An 18,526-nucleotide genomic window follows, 5' to 3' on the forward strand; every position below is an offset into this window, starting at 1 on the left:
CACACACACACGCGCGCGCGCATTGCAGTGTTGCCGTAACATTAGGCTTGGGGCGCTGCTATTATCTACTTCTCTATACAAGCCACACCGAAGGCCAAACACATGCTTGGCTCAGTACCTCTGTCAGATGCTATAATCTGTGCCAAAATTGTTCCCTACTTAAAACATGCACAGGAAGAATACCAGTGTGTCTATCCTCCCAGTATACTACAATTAGAGTTTAGTTTGCATGTCATGCATAGACTGAGGCTGGCTTGTTTGATTTGTGTGTGGAACAATTTAAGATATCTAAAGATGTTTTTCTACCATATTCAGAGATGTACTTTAATTAATCCATGTAACTGTGACATTACGCTCACGCTCTCATTGTTGATTCCCTGGATAATACAAAAAAAAGTAACAATGCTTTTTTAATATTCATGAGCTATTAATATTTGATAAGTTGGCGGATAAATGCACACATATGTACTTTTTATCTCACTTGATTATGCTAATGGATTTATGCTATGTTAGTTAGAGTGAGAAGAATATTCTTTAAATGATAAAGGCGTTAAAATTTCCCCCTTTGGAATCAGTCTGAGGATGAGTAATACATTATTTCAGCGAGACACTGTGTCATTTTGTTTTTTTTAAATTGAAGGATGGGGCTTGGGAAGCATCATCACTCTTCTACTCACAGCCTGTGTGCTATGGATGCAAGGGCAGGCTGTTCAGAGGGTCTGCTTCATAGATTTTAACATTTTAAAATGCAGAATTTTGAAAATGTAAACAGAAACATAAATAACAAAGAAATACAACCTCATGTTTGGATTTATTATATGTTAACAGCTGAACTAAGCTTGTTGTAAATTTAATTCTTCATAAACTAATGAGCATTAATTGTACTAATCATGTAATGCATCAGCAGAGATAATGTTATAAAAACGCAGCTGAGAAGTTAGCTATAAGAACACAACGGTGATGAAAATTAAATCTGTACAATAGGTATACATGTGTATACATGTGTTCAGAACAATTCTTTCCCATTGTAATGCCCACCAAACAAAACTAAAAAAATGAGTGACACTTAAAAAAAATTCTGGGGTAAAAGAGAACAGGTGACAATGCACATGCTGTGTCACAGAGTCTAACATCAAATATTTCAATACTCACGCAAACAGTGATGGTCAAGAGAACATTCCCACCTTGAGTTAGGGCTGATTCGAAATGGACATAATGTAAAACTAGACATAAAAACTAGATCAAATATCAACACCAACATTTCTCCAAACAACACAATGTTGTGAGCAGTGTTTTTTGTTATATCCACAAAATCCAATGCAAACAGAGAATTAATTGGCCTCAGTAGCCTGCTGCTTAAAAAAAACACAGAAATTTCTATGCAGCCTAATCGTACATTGTCAACACACATGAGGATGACCAGAACAGGCTGCCTGAAAAGACTGGGCGTTTTGGTATTGTGTGTGTGCGGGCGTGCATGTGTTGTTGTGTGTGCGTGTTTGCATGTGTGAGTGTGTGTGCGCGGGTGTTTGTGAGTGCATGTGTGTGCATAGGTAAGACTGTGTATACATCTGTGTATATACATTTGTGTGTATGTGTGTGTGTGTGTCTATGTGTGTGTGCACGCATGTGCTTGTGTGTGTGTACTTGTGTGCGTGTGAGTGTGTGTGTGCGACTGTGCACGCGCGTGAGCTTGTGTGTGTGTGCAAACATGTGTGTGCGTGTGTGTGTATGTGTGTGTGTGTGTGTGTGTGTGTGTGTGTGTGTGGGAAGCATTGTCTGCAGCCTGAGCGTTCCTGGGGCCCTTTGAAGGGCTGAAGCAGAGCTGCCTGTGATAATTAGAGTGCAATGACCTTCTCATTAGAGCCAGGAGGCTGATGATTATTTCCCCCCTTTCTCTTAATGGATGCCAGCCACAGAGACAATCTTGGAATATCAAAGCAATTCTCTAAGATATTTATTAGAGCCAAAATTACAAAAACACATAGCAAAACCTTTGAATTACCAGCTCTAATGTATGCAGAGCCAAATGAATGGCTCGACTTCTTTTTCCCCCTCTCTTGTAGCTTAAATTTTTCATTACAAATTTCCGGGGCATCAAAGTGCCATCTCACAGTCAGTCGCTCTCTTCTTTCCTGTGTGACAAAGAACTGTCAAAAACTGGCCCTGTGTTTGCTACTGTTTTTCTTCCCTTTATTTCCCTTACATCTAAATGTCAACTTACTTGGTTTAAACACAGCGCAGCATCCTCATCTGGCGAGGCTTAAAAAAAAAATAGGAAAAAATACAGCAGAAGGTATCTAAAAGGGTCCTAATTAATCTGGCTTATTGATTTTGTTTTAGTGTGATGTATTCTATGAAAAAATATGAATCCAGAAGACGCTCTCATTAAAATCATTAACATCTTGATGTTAGCTAAAAACATCTTACTCTCTGCTGCTTAAAAGCACATTCACAGGTTTGTCTTTAATGTTACCACAATGGCCTCCCCCTGGCAAAGAGATTACTGATCTTTCTACTGCAGCTCTAAAGTGAGGTACAATAGTTTTCCAGTTCAACCTTGCTGGACCGCACCCAGGTCAGCCAAGATGTTGTGTCTACCTGTGTGCTAACAAACAGGAACTGCACACTCCAAGGTTTTAACGTGTTCATTCCAATTATTGTCACACTCAATAAGGCCTCATTTGAGGAGCTTGCTGTGGTGGTTGAATAGAGGTGATTAAAGGCATAGGGTTTAATCAGAGGATGTGCCAAACACGGCATGGCAATGAATCCAAAATCACAGGGTGCACTGCTGCCCAGACATACTCACTATACATTACTGTGCATTTCAGTGAAATATTTAAGATTTCAGGCAAAACATAAGTTGTCTCATATACAATGATCAATACGACATGAACACTGTACTGACAGTGTGACAAAAGCTGCAGTCAAAAAATTATACTCTCATTCACATGAGAGCTAATTTTCCAGAACTGCCAACAAAGCACATCACTGTTATAAATTACTACTCTGTATTAATTTTGTCACCTGACTTTCTGAAATACATGAAACTCTAGCAACAATCCTATGAACAACAAAGAGAAACATATTGTAAATAAACAATTTACAATTTACAGTGGTAAATTACAGTAGCAAACACTAAACCAGGCTGTTGTTGTCCCTGTATTTTTTGGCTTTAGACAAAGAACGTCTTGCTGCTCATAATACTTTTAATTTAGTGTTTCACACAGATATATTTTCAGTTTATTTCATTGCAACATTCCTCATTTTGTGTCTTAATATATCACTTTAGCAGACACAATAAATGTAATGGGAAAAAAAATTTTTTTGCAAGATTTAGTCACATAAAATACATGCTTCCTGAATATATTTAAAACAACTCAAGCCATGTACAAAGAAGAAAAAATTACCCGTGAGTCTGAAACACATTTTCCCCCACATTATGAACCCTCAAACATGTCAACACAAACAAAGCCATGGCCTCCAAAAACTAATTACATCATTAAAATCAAGCAAGACCCATTAGAGGCCAGCTTCTCTTACCTGTATTTACAGCTAATTAAGAAATTAACCCTGCGTTTAGGCATTGGCATTATGCCTACAATGTCATTCGCTAGGAGAATAAAAAGCCTCCCAGTGAAAACATACAGTATGAAATGTGCATGACATGGGGTCTGATTATCTCGGTTTAAGATGTTGATTGGTGTTGACATGAGGTTAAAATGGAAAGAATCATTGATTTGGTTTAATCACAGTGTGATTGAAAGTAAATTAAATGTTTCATTTGTGAAATGTTTTTCTACAATAGACGTAAATAATTTTTTAAAAAATTCTTTAGGTCATGACAGATGAAAGTTGAGGGACATTCTAATGTAACACCTGACACCTCCAGACTGAGATGCTGTGAGGAAGAAACACTCTTCTCCCTCAGCTATTACATTCGCCTTTAGCAGCCCTGCTGCACCTGCAAAGCTCCCTCCTATATGAAGTGCTGTATAAATTAATCACATGCAGCCTTATGCACTTTGATGCAATTCGCAATGCACATTAATGAGGGATGACAGCTGTAACTAAAAGGCAGAATGATCACTTACAATTTAAATAAAAATCACTGCGCAATAAAAAAAAAAATCCATTTGCATGACTACTTTTTTTTTTTTTTTTTCTATTTTCATCTTCTCCAAGCTTTGATTCCCGCTGTTTTATCAGAGACGGATGTGTGTGAAAAGACTAAATTAGCCACAAATTGGAGCAACACTGCCATTCTGTCTCACTTACAAGTATTGTGATGTATGAGCACTAATTGTACATTGTGTGAAGGTATGGCACACTACCGCAAAAAAAAAATGCCTTTTAACGATGTATCATTTCAATCTGAATGACTTATCAGTTCCTTTGTCTTAAATGAGTTTGTTTCTAGAGCACCACTTAATTCACAACTTACATATCTATCAGATCATGTACCATGCCCTTTCATACCTAAGGACAGATTTCCAAGTTGTAAACAGGTTCTGTACATCCAGCAGTGCGTTCATATCCAGACATTACGAAAACATAAACACACTGCACAAATACCTCATTAAAATCATTAAGTGACCTTCAGCAGCGTTAATTAGATTTAAGGCTGAAAATATGGCAATGGTGTGGCAGATTCCATTATTCATTATGGCCTGTAATGACATTTCTCAGCTGTCAGAAGCGTTGCAGGGGGTCTCCTGTGAGGATTGGGGTGAATAAACGATCATCCACAGAGAGGACCTCGAGGGGGGCACGGTGTCAGGGCACAGTACTGCGTTTATTACTAAAACACTCACAACAAAGCTGATAAATATGGATACAATATAGTGAACATCCCCAAGCAGAGGTAGGTTTGTGACCTTCCTGGCTCCAGAACAAACCCATATTTCTCCCTCCCAATAAAAAGGTTTAACGGGATCCTAAAGATTTAATTAAGATGTCAGCTGGCGTGGGTCACTTGCAGTGCAGGATCTTGTGTGGAAGATATACTGCGCCACTACAAAGGCTCCAGATGACGCAGTGGGGACTGGCAGCAGCCTGGAGGAATGCCTGGCTCCTGATTTACTTGGAAGGTTGCATTGTAAAATGCTGGCATTTTAAATATATTTGCAAACATTGTGCAAACTTAGTGTAGTCCAGTCCAGGGTTAGAGGAAGCTCCTCATCATTAGGTTTGGGACAGCTCTTATCATTTGGCTCAAGGAACATCCAGCCAAACCCCAGACAAAAAGGATATTGCTCAACGATTTCATCTGGCTTCTCTCTCTCAAAGCCTGCGGGATAATGGTCTCCACGGGAATAAGGTCAGTACTTGGTCTGTTTGTCTGAAATCAAAGGAAAGATCCGAAGTCTTGTGTATGAAATTATCAGTGAGGTCACGTGAGAAAGCTTGAAGAGTCAATGCAGAGTTTAAAGTTTTTGGGACTGTTTGAACAAACCATGACTTGAACAATAAACTTTGAAACAAAAACATACAGGAACTGCTACGTGATTGACGAATGAAACTCTCCACCAAATTTGAGAGCCAGTGCTTAAACTTCTTAATTTAAGATTCTGTCCCCTCTGGTCATGGACAGACCACAAAAGAATAAAGTGCTTTTCTCACCAGCTGTCATCTTGTAATCTCCAAGCCTTTTTGCATTTCACAACATATGAAATCTTGAAGGGCACTTAAGGGGGTAGCATGGGGGCTGAGGAGAAATCGGAATGAGTGACAGCGCTATAGCCAGTGGCCAAGCAGCAGGATTCCCTTACAGGCTCTCCTGCAGTCTGGCCTTCATGTGGAACCAGAGTGAGATCTCACAATACAAAGCAACAGCCAGCCCCAGTGCTCCAGACAGACAGCGCAGAGACATAGAGCTCTCATGGGGGCCTTACATGATCCTCTCCCAACAGATCAGGTAAAACTGCACTGAGCGTCAGTCCTTTGCTTCCCTGCCAAACTGTGTGGGTTTAGATCAAAATGGATGCGTGCTCTGACACACGGACTGCATCTAACTCTACTTTTGGGACCCTTTCCCAAAACAGTTTCATATCACATCCATTTTGTTTTCTCGAGTTAAGAAATTATACATGAAAAGAATTTCCAAGAAATGGGATGGTGAACCAATGTATTAAAAAAAAAAAAAAAAAGAATTCTTTCTGGTGTGCCCTGGGTTGTGACATCTCTGATACATTATTTAGACAAACGAAAGAGCTTTTATTTGGGATTTTTGAGAGGTATTGCGGAGAGTTCTCACAAAAGTATTAACTTCACAAGGGGGAAGTTAAGGAGCCTGAATAGACCATGATGCACCTCTCCCTCATCCTTACAGGATGGATATAGTAGGAAGAGGGAATGATGGACTCTGAAGAGGAGGGAGGACTATGGGTCATAGACTATACATGCCTTTTTTAATACTCCTCCATACGTGTCCAACCAAGTGAAACTCCAGTGCCTTTGTTAAAAATTCATCTGCTGTCAATAATTAAATGCTCATTATCTGAACTCAACGAGCACTGTGATTCCAAAATTAATGTGCTGCTAATGCACAAGGCGAAATCCACTTTAAATAGCCGGTCCTCACCATGAAAAGATGATCCCTACTATTCTCTCTGAGTTTTACAAAGAAAGAAAGCTTTGTCTCACATCAAAAATTTACAGCAGTTGTCCCTGTTTCTCAGGGCACAACTGCAGTTTTGTATTCTTTAACTGCACCAGAATTCTGAACAGCCTCAGCAGAACACGGAGCTTGTTATCTCTTGGACTCTTAATGGAGAATCTATAAAAGAAAACTTTCCTGGAGATCACACATCCTTTGAAAAGTAATGACAAGAGCATCAAATTAGTAAAAATTAGTTGTTAGAGTGAACAAGATATGGCCTACTGTACTGTACACAACAGCTCCCTTACTGTCCTGAAGCAGTGATATGAAAACAACAAAAATCAACTAGATCAAAGAAAAAAAAGTCACTGCATCTCTACTGATGAACTTTTAGGCATTTGTTAATAACGATGCATTGAGAATTTTCTTTATTATTGTTTGTTGTTGTTCTGATTTACAGCAGGAAATCCTGCTTGATCCATCTGAGAATTGACTGAGTGTTTGAGTATGGCTCAAGGCCCTGACTCTGCAGTAAACAGAGGGAGGGTATATACACAAACAGCCTTGTTATTTCCATTGTTATTATCCCGTTTGTATAATTAGTCTCATAAATTGCTCACATCAAAGACGCCCACCACATATAGATGATCGTGCCTACAATGCATTGGAAGTGTAGAGTGGAGCGGCCATGCTGCACCCCTCCTGTTTGGAGACGTTACTGTGGATTAACAAACAGTTTGGAGGGGTTTGAGTGAGACGAACTGAACAGAGGAACTAACAAACACAGGAAACACACAAGCTGTGAAACTCCTGGCTAGAATAAAACATTCTTCATTCCTGCCATTTTTGCTCGTTTCTCCTCTGGGCCATGGCCGTTTGATTATAAAGCTAATCAAGTCAATAACTGCTGCTTTGTTGTGAGCCAGAGTACCCGCAAGGAGAATGCTGTTAAATTAAACGTGTGTCTACACTGAGGAAGTCCCACAATCAGAACCGAGACATTAATCAATATTGGCTTTCCAGTATGGCAGATATCTCTCTCACTTATTTTCATGCTCAGAAAACAAACAGGACATCTAGCACAATGTCGTTAATGAAGTGAATTGTCTCTCCTGACAGCTCTGCTGTGCTGAGTGCATGAATGAGAGAGCATACATATTGATAGTACTCTCAGCTGAAACACTGCAGCTTCCCCTGGCCTGACTACGCTGTGTATTCAGCACTCTTAAGTACTGCTGGAGATCTGCTGATGCTGCTTCTCTCTTAAACGCTGGAGTGAACAATGATGGCCCACGCCACACTAAGTGATGAGAGACTAGAATGTCAGAGAGAGTTTGTGCTGGCTTGATTGACAAAAACCAAAGCTGTCTCAGCCATCATTTTAATGGCAATTGCTATTTAATGTGTATTACTTAAAAGCATATGCAAAATTAAGAATGAGTCACTAAAAATGATTTCATGTGGTATTTAAAAAAAATGATATGCATAATATATTGTACATTAATATTGATGAACAGGAACATTAACTATTTCTTGTTTTAGCCTGCTTTTCTTACCGAAGGATCCAATTTATAATCACAATTAATAACTGAGAAACTGGAAAGTGGGTGAAAGTGCCACAAGGCTGGACTCTTTTTCCAAAAGGTCAGAAACTGTGCTCTGAGGATTTATTTTCATGCAGATTTGTGTGTTAGAGAAACAAGATAAAGCAATCATTTGGAATATAACAGGTACCAGAAAAAAGACTAACACTTTGGATTGGGTATCTATCTAAAACACCTATAAAACAGTGTTTTGAATGTTATAATAAAATTTTAACTCAGAAAAGCAGCAGACACAAGAACAAACGATGCTACACATCACCTCAGATGGCCAAAGGAAGATGTTGGAAAGGTTAAATGACAAATGACCCAAAGGCTATGGAAACACTTTTGTGGAAAGCAATGTTTTCTCAGATATCTGTTGGATTTATTCATCTGAAATCTGTCCATATTTTTTAATATCACATATAGAAGATTTAAAACTTATTTATTTAAATAGCAAATAGCCGGCAATTTAAAAAAGCTAATATATGTATATATATATATATGTACACACACACACACATACGTGTGTGTGTGTGTGTGTGTGTGTGTATGTATGTACGTATGTATGTATGTATATTTATATTTCTATATACACAGAGTAGGTCTATTGGATCATAGATGTTGGTACTTGCCAAGCAGACACTATGGCACAATTTCACACTTCAGCACTTAAGTTACAGATTTCTTCCAAACCATAGCACTACAGCAAACAACCGCTTAATCTAGGAATATCCAGAGAGTTATTGTGAAATGTTATTTGCGTGGACAGAAGAAGGACCAGGTAAACAGTGACAAGGACTAAGGTTAAGAGATAAAGCCAATCTGGTTATTTTATTAGCTAAGAAAACCCACGGGAGACAGAGAGTCCATGAACTGTCAGGACCTATTAAACATGTAATTCTTGATGGAGAGAAACTTTGTACACAGACAGTCTCAGCAACGTGTTATTAAAAATATGAGCATGGCCGTGGAAAATAAATAAATAAATAAAAATACTGATTAAATTTTAAGCAGCCGGCGGGCCGATAGTTTGCCTGAGGCGTATTTGTCAGTTTCAAAGGGTGTTTTTATTAATTTTGTATTTTGCATTTTGTTAGTGGAAAGAGCCTACTCCACTGGGAGCGCCACAAGCTATAGCCAGCAGAGCCTATAGCAGGAGAGAAGAGACGCTGAGCATGTCAAACAGATCCAGCACATTCATAGAGTGAAATAAACCCTGGATCATCAGTCATGCCCCAAGACCTCCCACTCTCTCTCTCTCTCTCCCCCTCTTTCTTTCTAAGACAACACACACACACACACACACACACACACACACACACACACACACACACACACACACACACACTCCATCACTGGAGGTACATAATTGTGTCTGCTTAAAATAATGAGGTTTATTATAAATAAGAAGAGATTATTTTACTATTTCATTATTAATTATCACTTAGATTAAGAGCATGATGATGAACGTCAGCATAAAATTTATACTTACTGACTCGGTCACTTCACTTGAAAAATAAAATAAATAATCAAGTAGACAAACAAATTTAAAAATAAAAAAGGAAAATAAAAAAAATCTCCTTGTCATGCCTCGTTATTCGTATGGATACTGACAAGCACACTTCTAAAGTATTTCTTCCAATCATCAATTGTCAAGGGTTCTTCAGAAAATGAAATCTAGGCCAAATATATGAATTATAAATCTTATTTAGTATTTGGGAAGAAAACACAGACTTAAAGGATGGATAAAACTATGTGAACAACCAAAAACACAAACATGACAAGACCACTTAACATCGTCACATAGACACATCAAGAGAAAATCCTCATTTGCACTGTGTATCGATCTATTTGGACTCCAGGAGCGGAGTTGGCATTGCCAATCACACATACAGAAGTGTATAATGCATATATATGTATATGATTTGAGGCAATCAAACTTATGAAGATTCTCAGCAAAACTGGAAAACAGTGGTGAATATAAATGATCAACGCAAGATTTTTCTTATCAACTGTGATGTCCAGCTCAAAAATAAGATCAAACATTAGAAAAATGTCAGACTGAATCGGTTTTTCATGTAAATTATATTGGAATACATGTGGTATCAATGGGTTAATGTCAAAAGCAGACCCAACCTTCGATTCTAGAGATTCATACATTCTAGTCAGACAGCTTCAAACAGCATTGAACACTGTGCAAAAAAAAGTCTGCCCCCAGGCCATAATTTGCTGAAGCTTTACCTGCTGCTGGCCGAGACTGGACTGGAGCATGAAGACAAAGCAAAATGACCCCCACCGGTGTGTGTGTGTGTGTATGTGTATGTGTATGTGTGTGCGCTCGTGTGTGTGTGTGTGTATATGTGTGTACGTGTGTGTGTGCGTACGTGTGTGTGTGTGTGTGTATGTATTATCTGTCACCCTTATATTGCTGACATCTGGTGATAAATTGCGACTAAGAGATGACTAGACACACTGTTAGTGGCCAGTGACCAATGTGACCATAGCAGGGACTCTCCCCCCTTCGCGTCCAGCCGTGAGGATGCTGGACTTTACTGCCAGTCTCTCCCTCACAAACAGTACACTGCCCCTCCGGCAGTCTGAAACAAAAATCGTCTACTCACCTATTTGAAGTGTACAGCCAAAACAGCAGAGACAAGTTCTACCCTATGCAGCAGCATGTACCCCTCCTCCCAGTAAGTGTGTTTCCTGTCTTCACTGGCCAGCAGTTTTCAGGCATGCTGAACAACAAACATATAAATTACACAGACATTAAAACACCATCTTTTTCCAGGCCCCACAATTATCTCTTTATTTTCACATTAAAAAGGTAAGATTATTCAGGCGCTCTCAGAATGGGAGCTATTAACAAAATGCATTGCACCTTCAAATTCAATTTACATTATAAATGCTCTGAACACACTGGTGTCAGTGCAGTGTGCCAGAACAGCTTGGAGGAGACACCACTTTGTTGTGTAGTAGAGAAGGAGTTAATTAGCTGATCGGATGCTGCCTGCTATGCATACACTCAAAGAGAGAAACCAAGTACTGCCGTAATCACGCTCTCAAGTTATTTATTTTATTATTCACTGGCAATGTTGAGCTTTTGAAGTCAGAACTGTCAAAGAAGGAATATGACATGTGCTTGGCTTATAGGCATGTCACAGGGAAGCATGCTTTGTTTATTATGCTTAATTCTGAATAAATCTCATATAAAACACCAAATTACATTTAAGTGATGTGTTCAAAGCAGCTCACTTAAAAGAGCGGTGAACGAGTGTGTCTCTCGCTTTCTTCTTCCTCTCTCTCTTTTTTTTCCCTCCTGTTGGCAAATGCGGTCTATCGCTAACAGGGCAGCCTAACTGCACAGATTAATCTAGGGGATGGGGAATGATTTGTACAGATGGGATTCAGTGACGCTTATTAAACACAGAAAAAATTACAGGGCCGCTGAATGACTGGGGTGTTTTATGCCATGATACTAATCAGTAATTAGTGGTGTATACATCCTAATACATGATCGTCAGCAGCACTGAAGTCAGTCATTCTGTAAAAGAATCGCAGGAGAATCCTGAGCCTGAAGGGCATTCATCATCACTAATATTTGTTCCTCAACTTCAATCTGATTTGTACTTATTAAATGACTTCAGCGGCAACGTGATGATTTCCACCACCAAGACGAGGAATGAGCCTCATAGAGAGAGAGAATGAGAGGCAATGAGTGGCAACAATTAAAATTGTTTAATGTGAGAGAAGTGACTGTGGATGGGCAATCAACACACATCCTCAAACAGTCTGGAGGATACTAAAAGGAAAAGCTTGTGACATGTGACTTGTTAAAGCAGTTATGCAGGTTTAATTAAACCTAAGTGTGTGGAATCCCACAGGAATGTGACACGATAACTTGACCTATCACCGCGTTGGTGTCGGTGTAATGCATTCTCACAATACCGAGACAGCTCTAGCTTCACAACTCCACTGTGAACGCCTGCCAGATGTGCCGCAACCCTCAGAGGGTTTGTTACATGTGTTTTTACTCCGCGACCTCATGAGGACCAGAGCCGCTGGACGACCGGCGGGACAGGGAGCTGTGCCGGTCAGTACACACTTACATCCACTGCATCCTCCAAACAGTGTCGAGGAGCAACAAGCAAACTGTTTACATTCTGTAAAAGGAAAAAAAAAAAAAAAGAGAGACATTTGTGCATCCCAACTAACTGCCAATGGCAATGTATGCTGTTTCGCAGAAATATGGCGAGAGGTCTGAAGTGTTATGCTGTAGTTTTCTGGTACTGGTAAACATGAGAAATGACAAGCCAGGAGAGATTTTATCGATACCGTCTCATTTAAAGGTTCTGTTTTATTTATCTGGGAGTGAATACCACCGCTAAAATGATTAATTCAAGACAGTCTTAACAATAACATGAGAGACAATGTTGTGAGTAAAAGAGAAATGAATAAAGCATGGGAATCTCTCTTAAACATTGATAGCACTGTAATGCCTGGTTGCCTTTGCTCAGATTTGAGGAAGCTTATGTCCCAAGAGCAAGGCTGAAATAGCTGTGAGGCCCAACAGGTGTGCAGAGTAGAGAAGATGCCTGGGCAATTATCCAGGTTATCCAGAGAGAGAAGTGTCAGCGTTAACACACAGAAGGTATTCCTGAGATATTAAGGATGACCTTGATAAACTTTCTCTCTCTCTCTCTCTCTCTTACATACACATGCACACACGCACACACACACACACACACACACACACACACACACGCGCGCGCACATGCAGAATTCCTGTGAGACCCACATAAAAATTCAATATCACTGGATAACAGCCCACCCCATCCCCCCTACCCCCTCCAGCCCACAAAGGTTCTCTATATGCCCTAGTGATTGGCACCACTAACTTATTCTCTCTCTCTCTGACACAGACACAAACACACACACACACACACATACACGCACAAGTGTAGAGTGCATACTCAAACTCACAGCCATGTTCTCGTACTGTACAGAGGAGAACAGCATGCTGTATGCAGGCCTGATGATGTCAAGCTGATGGATGACTACTATCTTCCAGGCCAAAGACTAATGTTATTCATTACACACAGGATACTTCTCTTGTCAAGATTCCACTGCCCCAGTCAGTCAGGCAAAAGGAGAACAACTAGCTCTACGTCAGCAAAATGAAAGGTCTTAGAGACAGAAAAAAGGCAATTCATTATTCACCCAGTCTTTGTTCACAGTGAACTGTTTACGCTGTGTCATATCATAACAGCTCTTGTTGACTGGCTATAATGGATTAATTGATAGCTGGCTGCAATCCAAAACAAAACTATAACAAGCAATTAAAATTAGGCACTGCAAACAATTATGAATTAATCAAGAGGGCATTAATGAATCATTGATGACAAAATTACTTGCAGTCAAGCCTCTTAACACAATATGTATTGGTGATAGAATTCAGGCTTCATTATGAGTGTGACCGTGACCAAGTGATTTCCCTTGCATTATCATCCCCATATCAACCAATCTGTCAAAAGGGAACAGTGGAATGGAGGAGGCTTAACACCAAAGTGCTAACATGGCACTACTCAACACTCAGTTAATTGTCAGACAAATTTCTATTGCACTTCACTATCACTAAACAAATCTCCAAAATAGTCTACAATTGGGTGTTCGTTCTTTATATATTTATCTATATTTTAGAGAAAACATGTTTTTTTGCTACTGTACAAACAGCGTATGTGTATGCCATGCCGACCTAAATTCAGGCTGCTTCTAGGGAATGGGGATATAATGACACACATCAGCACTTCTCCATCCAGCCAAATGAATAAAGAACTACATGGCAGGCCATTATTAAATAAAAATGTGGAGAGCTTCTAAAGTGTACACTGGGAGAGCAGAAATGCCTCCTTCAATAGATGTGCTTCTTTCTTCTCTCTTCTCTCTCAGTGCTGAGGCAGACGCATTCATAGGAGGAGCTCAGCCCTTCTCCTAAAAGGCATTAATGTGAGGCAGCCAGTGTCCCCTGGTTGTCTATGTCCTCTGAGTTAATCACCATGAAAAAGACCACCCCAGCATGCGTTCCATTTGCCGCTGGTCTGAGTTCGCCATGTCCCCCCAGAAAACAAGGCTCGCTTTCAACACTTAATGTGAGGATACAAGGCCTCGCTTCCCTTTTCTCAAATCTCTTGACAGAGAAATACGTTCCTCTGTCCTCCTGTCAACTCAAACACACACACACACACACACACACAGACACACACACACACACACACACACACACACATACAGAAACACAATGAGACTTGAGCCTGTGTGATGGAACGGAATATCACTAACAGTGAAATACTCTTTTCATTTACTGTCTCTCCTTAAAAAAGTCTGATGTACTACAAAGGCAGAGGTACTGTCTGCTTAATAACAATCAAATACAATGTCTAAAATATAAGCGAAACACATTCTCATTTTTTCAGGTATGTAGTGCATAAGCGACAGTTAAAATTACTACTGCCTATGGTTGCGACTATCTAAATTCTAGAATAGTCCTAAATAAGCATGCAAATTGGAGGTGTATCAAATGCATCTTCCAATACTCTGCCTATTTCCTGTTAATTTATGGACATTTACCCTCTATGGCAGAATAAAATCTGTCAAGCATCAACTACAAGTGATGGAAGCATCAATCTTGCACAGTTTTTGGCTTGCACATAAAGCAAAATTATTGCAAGGGAACTCAATGTCAACTATGCAAATTACAACAGACTAACCCACAACAGCAGCAATAAAATACAGGATTGAAGAAATGTAATATGAGGGCCTTGATGATACAGGGAAAACAACATTCTGAAGACATATCAATAAAGTTGAAGTTTACTGTCGCACAGAATAACTGATTGTGTACAATTCGGGGCTATGTTTTAGACAAAATGTGAAACATTTCATTTGATAAAGTTAAATTGACCTCTAACAATATTGCTTACTGCAAGGTAGTGGAAAACTGATATGTTTGCTGGTCTGTGTCCTTTCACGTAAGCTAAAGAAAATATGAACGGCCTATTTTGACTTAACAATGTGCTCATTGGGAGGTTTTCATGTGAAAGCTGATGCTATAGCCACTGTATATGTATAACATCGATATTTCATTACCAATATCTTCCCGTCTGATCTCCCTCAGAATCACCACCACACACAAATTACTTTCTCAAATGTCTCTCTAGATGTTTTATTTTGTCATCTATTTCCGAACCAATGCTTATTTAAATGTTCCTCTTTTTTCCGCCTTGGCAAATGGTGGAATTCCTTACTTAATTCCATTAACTTTGTATTGCTGCTCAATCTCCTGTGCCATGAGCATCAATACTGCAGCTCTGCTGTCTCTTAGCAGTTCTGCATCAGTGCTCTTGGATGGAACATGACAGTTACATTAATGTCTCCATGTAAATTGCTCTCTGCACATGGGCAACAAGCAAAAAAACACGGAGCATTCATTGCCCTGTGACAGCAGAAATTACAACAACATTCATTGTGTGGCGGTCCAAATGCCCAAGTCTATTATAGTATACAGCAATTTCACTGAGTCTCCAGCCAGGGAGATGGACAGCAGGCCAACGAAGGGCTAAAAAGCAATGACAGCAAGCATCCCTCTGGTGGCTTTTAACAAAGCAATGAAAAATCAAGAAAATTGGGGGTCAGTGGTCCTGGTGCATCAATAGACTGTTTGTAGCATGTTTCCATCAAAATGACACATCGCTTCCCTTGTGATGGGCCTGGTGTTGCTGGTATGCCTGGTATTATGCAGCAGGAGCAGAGGAAATAGGGGGAGGGCACGTCCCTCTGTGAGACAACACTTAAACGCGCTATGCGTTAGCCATGGCCAAACTAGCCTTCGACACAAGAGAGCGCTATCGCTAACTTCCCTTTAACCGGCTTTGTTTGAAATGGAGACCTTTGCAACTCTAATATGCATGTTGATATGTTGCTTTTAGTTGTCTATTTAAGGTCTCTCCAAGGTTTTTGGCTTTCAGTGTCACTGTGTGCCAAGTCCAAATTACACATAAGGAAAAGCCAAGGAAGGAAAAGCAATCACCACAGCTGGTCACCCCAAATTGTACAGGGGAAAAAAAGACAACAGCAACATGCTGGTTGAAATACTGACACCAGCTGTGCAATCTCAGAATAGAACACAACATAGCTGTAGATTATTGTTTGAAATGTACAGTGGAAAGTAGAATTCCACAGTAAAAGAAATCAGAGGCCATTGACGTAAACTTCAAGCTGTAGCTCTTTTGACGAAGAGGAACGTAAGACACTATTACTGTGTCATTTTTGCAAAAAGGTGTGAGTGGATATATTGTATCTTTCACCTTAATGGAGGAAGTGGCTTCACAATAAGAATAGCTTCTCAAGCCCAATCGAAGGTGAAGAAAGTGAAAAGCAGAAGGAACATAGTCACGTTAAACTACAAAGCTTTTCTTGTGTATTTTAGTAAAAATACATGTGAGAGGGTGTAACTGAGACAAAACATAGGCCTAGACTTCTCTCTTTGCTTTTCTGGAATCGCACATGAGAACTACAAAAGTAAAAGGCAGAGAGTATTAGATTAGATGGGTCTTTCTGGGCTACATGAAAGCATATCGAACAGAGAGAAGGAACTCAACGTCATGTCCTATGGCCACATCTACAATGAAGTGACAACCTCTGTATCTCTCCCAGTACCAAACATACGAGTGCTTCAGTTTAATCTGTATTACACAGGAACATCAGAGACAGTCCTCGCACATACCTGGAAGCCACTCGCTCTCCCTCTGTGAGTTTGAAACTGGAATACACAGGCGAAGGTCTATGATTTAGGAGGCTCTGTGATCACAGTATAAGGTCCTAAGGGTTACAGTACCAATGCACACACACACACACTGAGATATTATATTTTTGTTCCACCAGACTGTTTACAAAAAAAAAAAAAGCAACACAAAATCGTTTACGCACATTCATAAAGCCTGAACTTCCTATAGTTATAGCTCTGAACAAAATAAAAACATGACAACCGTACAGGTTTGTAATCACAATCAAAATGACAAAAAAAATAAAGGGGGCATGGATCTATTAGCTTGTAAAAAGAAAGGGAAAAAAAACAACAACAACAACAACAACAAAAAACAACAACGATGACAACAACAAAACCAAATCAGAAACAATATTCCTGCCGGTGGAGCCATCCATCAAGATGATGAATGTGAGTGGCTTAGCCTCGGATATAGATCTGCCAGGCCCCGGCAGCCCTGTGACACAGCATTTAATTATAACGCATGTCTAATTGAAAGCCCCCTGGAAAAAGGCGGGGCGCTTCTGTGCCTGTGGCAGGCCAAAGAAACTTAATTAATTAGGAGGCACCTCCCTCGCTCCTTTATTCTGAGTTACTATCAGCCCTGCCTCAGTGAGCTGATGAGATTTTCAGCCAGCTTTCATCTGAGGGAAAAATGAATGGCATGAGCAGAGCGTTATCAAATGAGCTGTTGAAGCAGCCAGTGAATATGTCATTGACTGTGACTGCTCCCTGAGTGAATTGTGATTTATCTACATGGCCCTGCTGGTCATGCTAGCTGTCTGCTAGCACCGTGCACGTGGTGTGCAAGATTGGCAGCTCTCTCTCTCTCTCCCTCTCTCTCTCTCTTTCTCTTTCTCTCTCTCTCCCCCTCTCGTCTTTCTCTCTGCACACAGAGCGACGGAGCTCACCATACACTCACGCCTGCTGCACATGGTTAAACTGCTCTGTGCCTTTTGAAAGAGATGACGATGAAGCTAAGCGATCTTGTCCACATTTGTTATATTTTTATTTTGTTGTGGTTTGCCTCTGATTACACACAGTTGTTTCTTCTTCTTCTTCTTCTTCTTCTTCTTGATGTTACTGAAAGTATGTCATTTCACATTGTAGATATGCACAAAACTTCAGACTTACTTCAAAATTGGCTGTAAAGCATGAATGACTTTCTGAAAAAAGTAAATTTGTGACTGATGAAGTCTGATGAGGGCTGAATAAACAGGACCTGTGGGATCCTGACAAGGTGCCCACTAATCCCTTATGTGCCGTCTGCAGAGGAGGCACTTTAAAGATGTTTATATTTATCAAGCCTGTGTGAATAAATAATATGATCATCATTGGGCCACCAAACAGCATCTCTCTGTCTCTCAGTGACAGGCCTCCGTTCAAAATAAGGCAAACTTTCCATGGCTTCCTGATAGAGTTAGCTTACTGGTGCAACGAGGACAAGAACAAGGGCCAGCATAGAGCAGTGTACTCTATTTCTCTGTGCCTGACTCCCCTCCTCTGCAAGGGTAA

Source organism: Chanos chanos, chromosome 2, assembly GCF_902362185.1.
Source record: "Chanos chanos chromosome 2, fChaCha1.1, whole genome shotgun sequence".
Classification (NCBI taxonomy): Eukaryota; Metazoa; Chordata; class Actinopteri; order Gonorynchiformes; family Chanidae; genus Chanos; species Chanos chanos.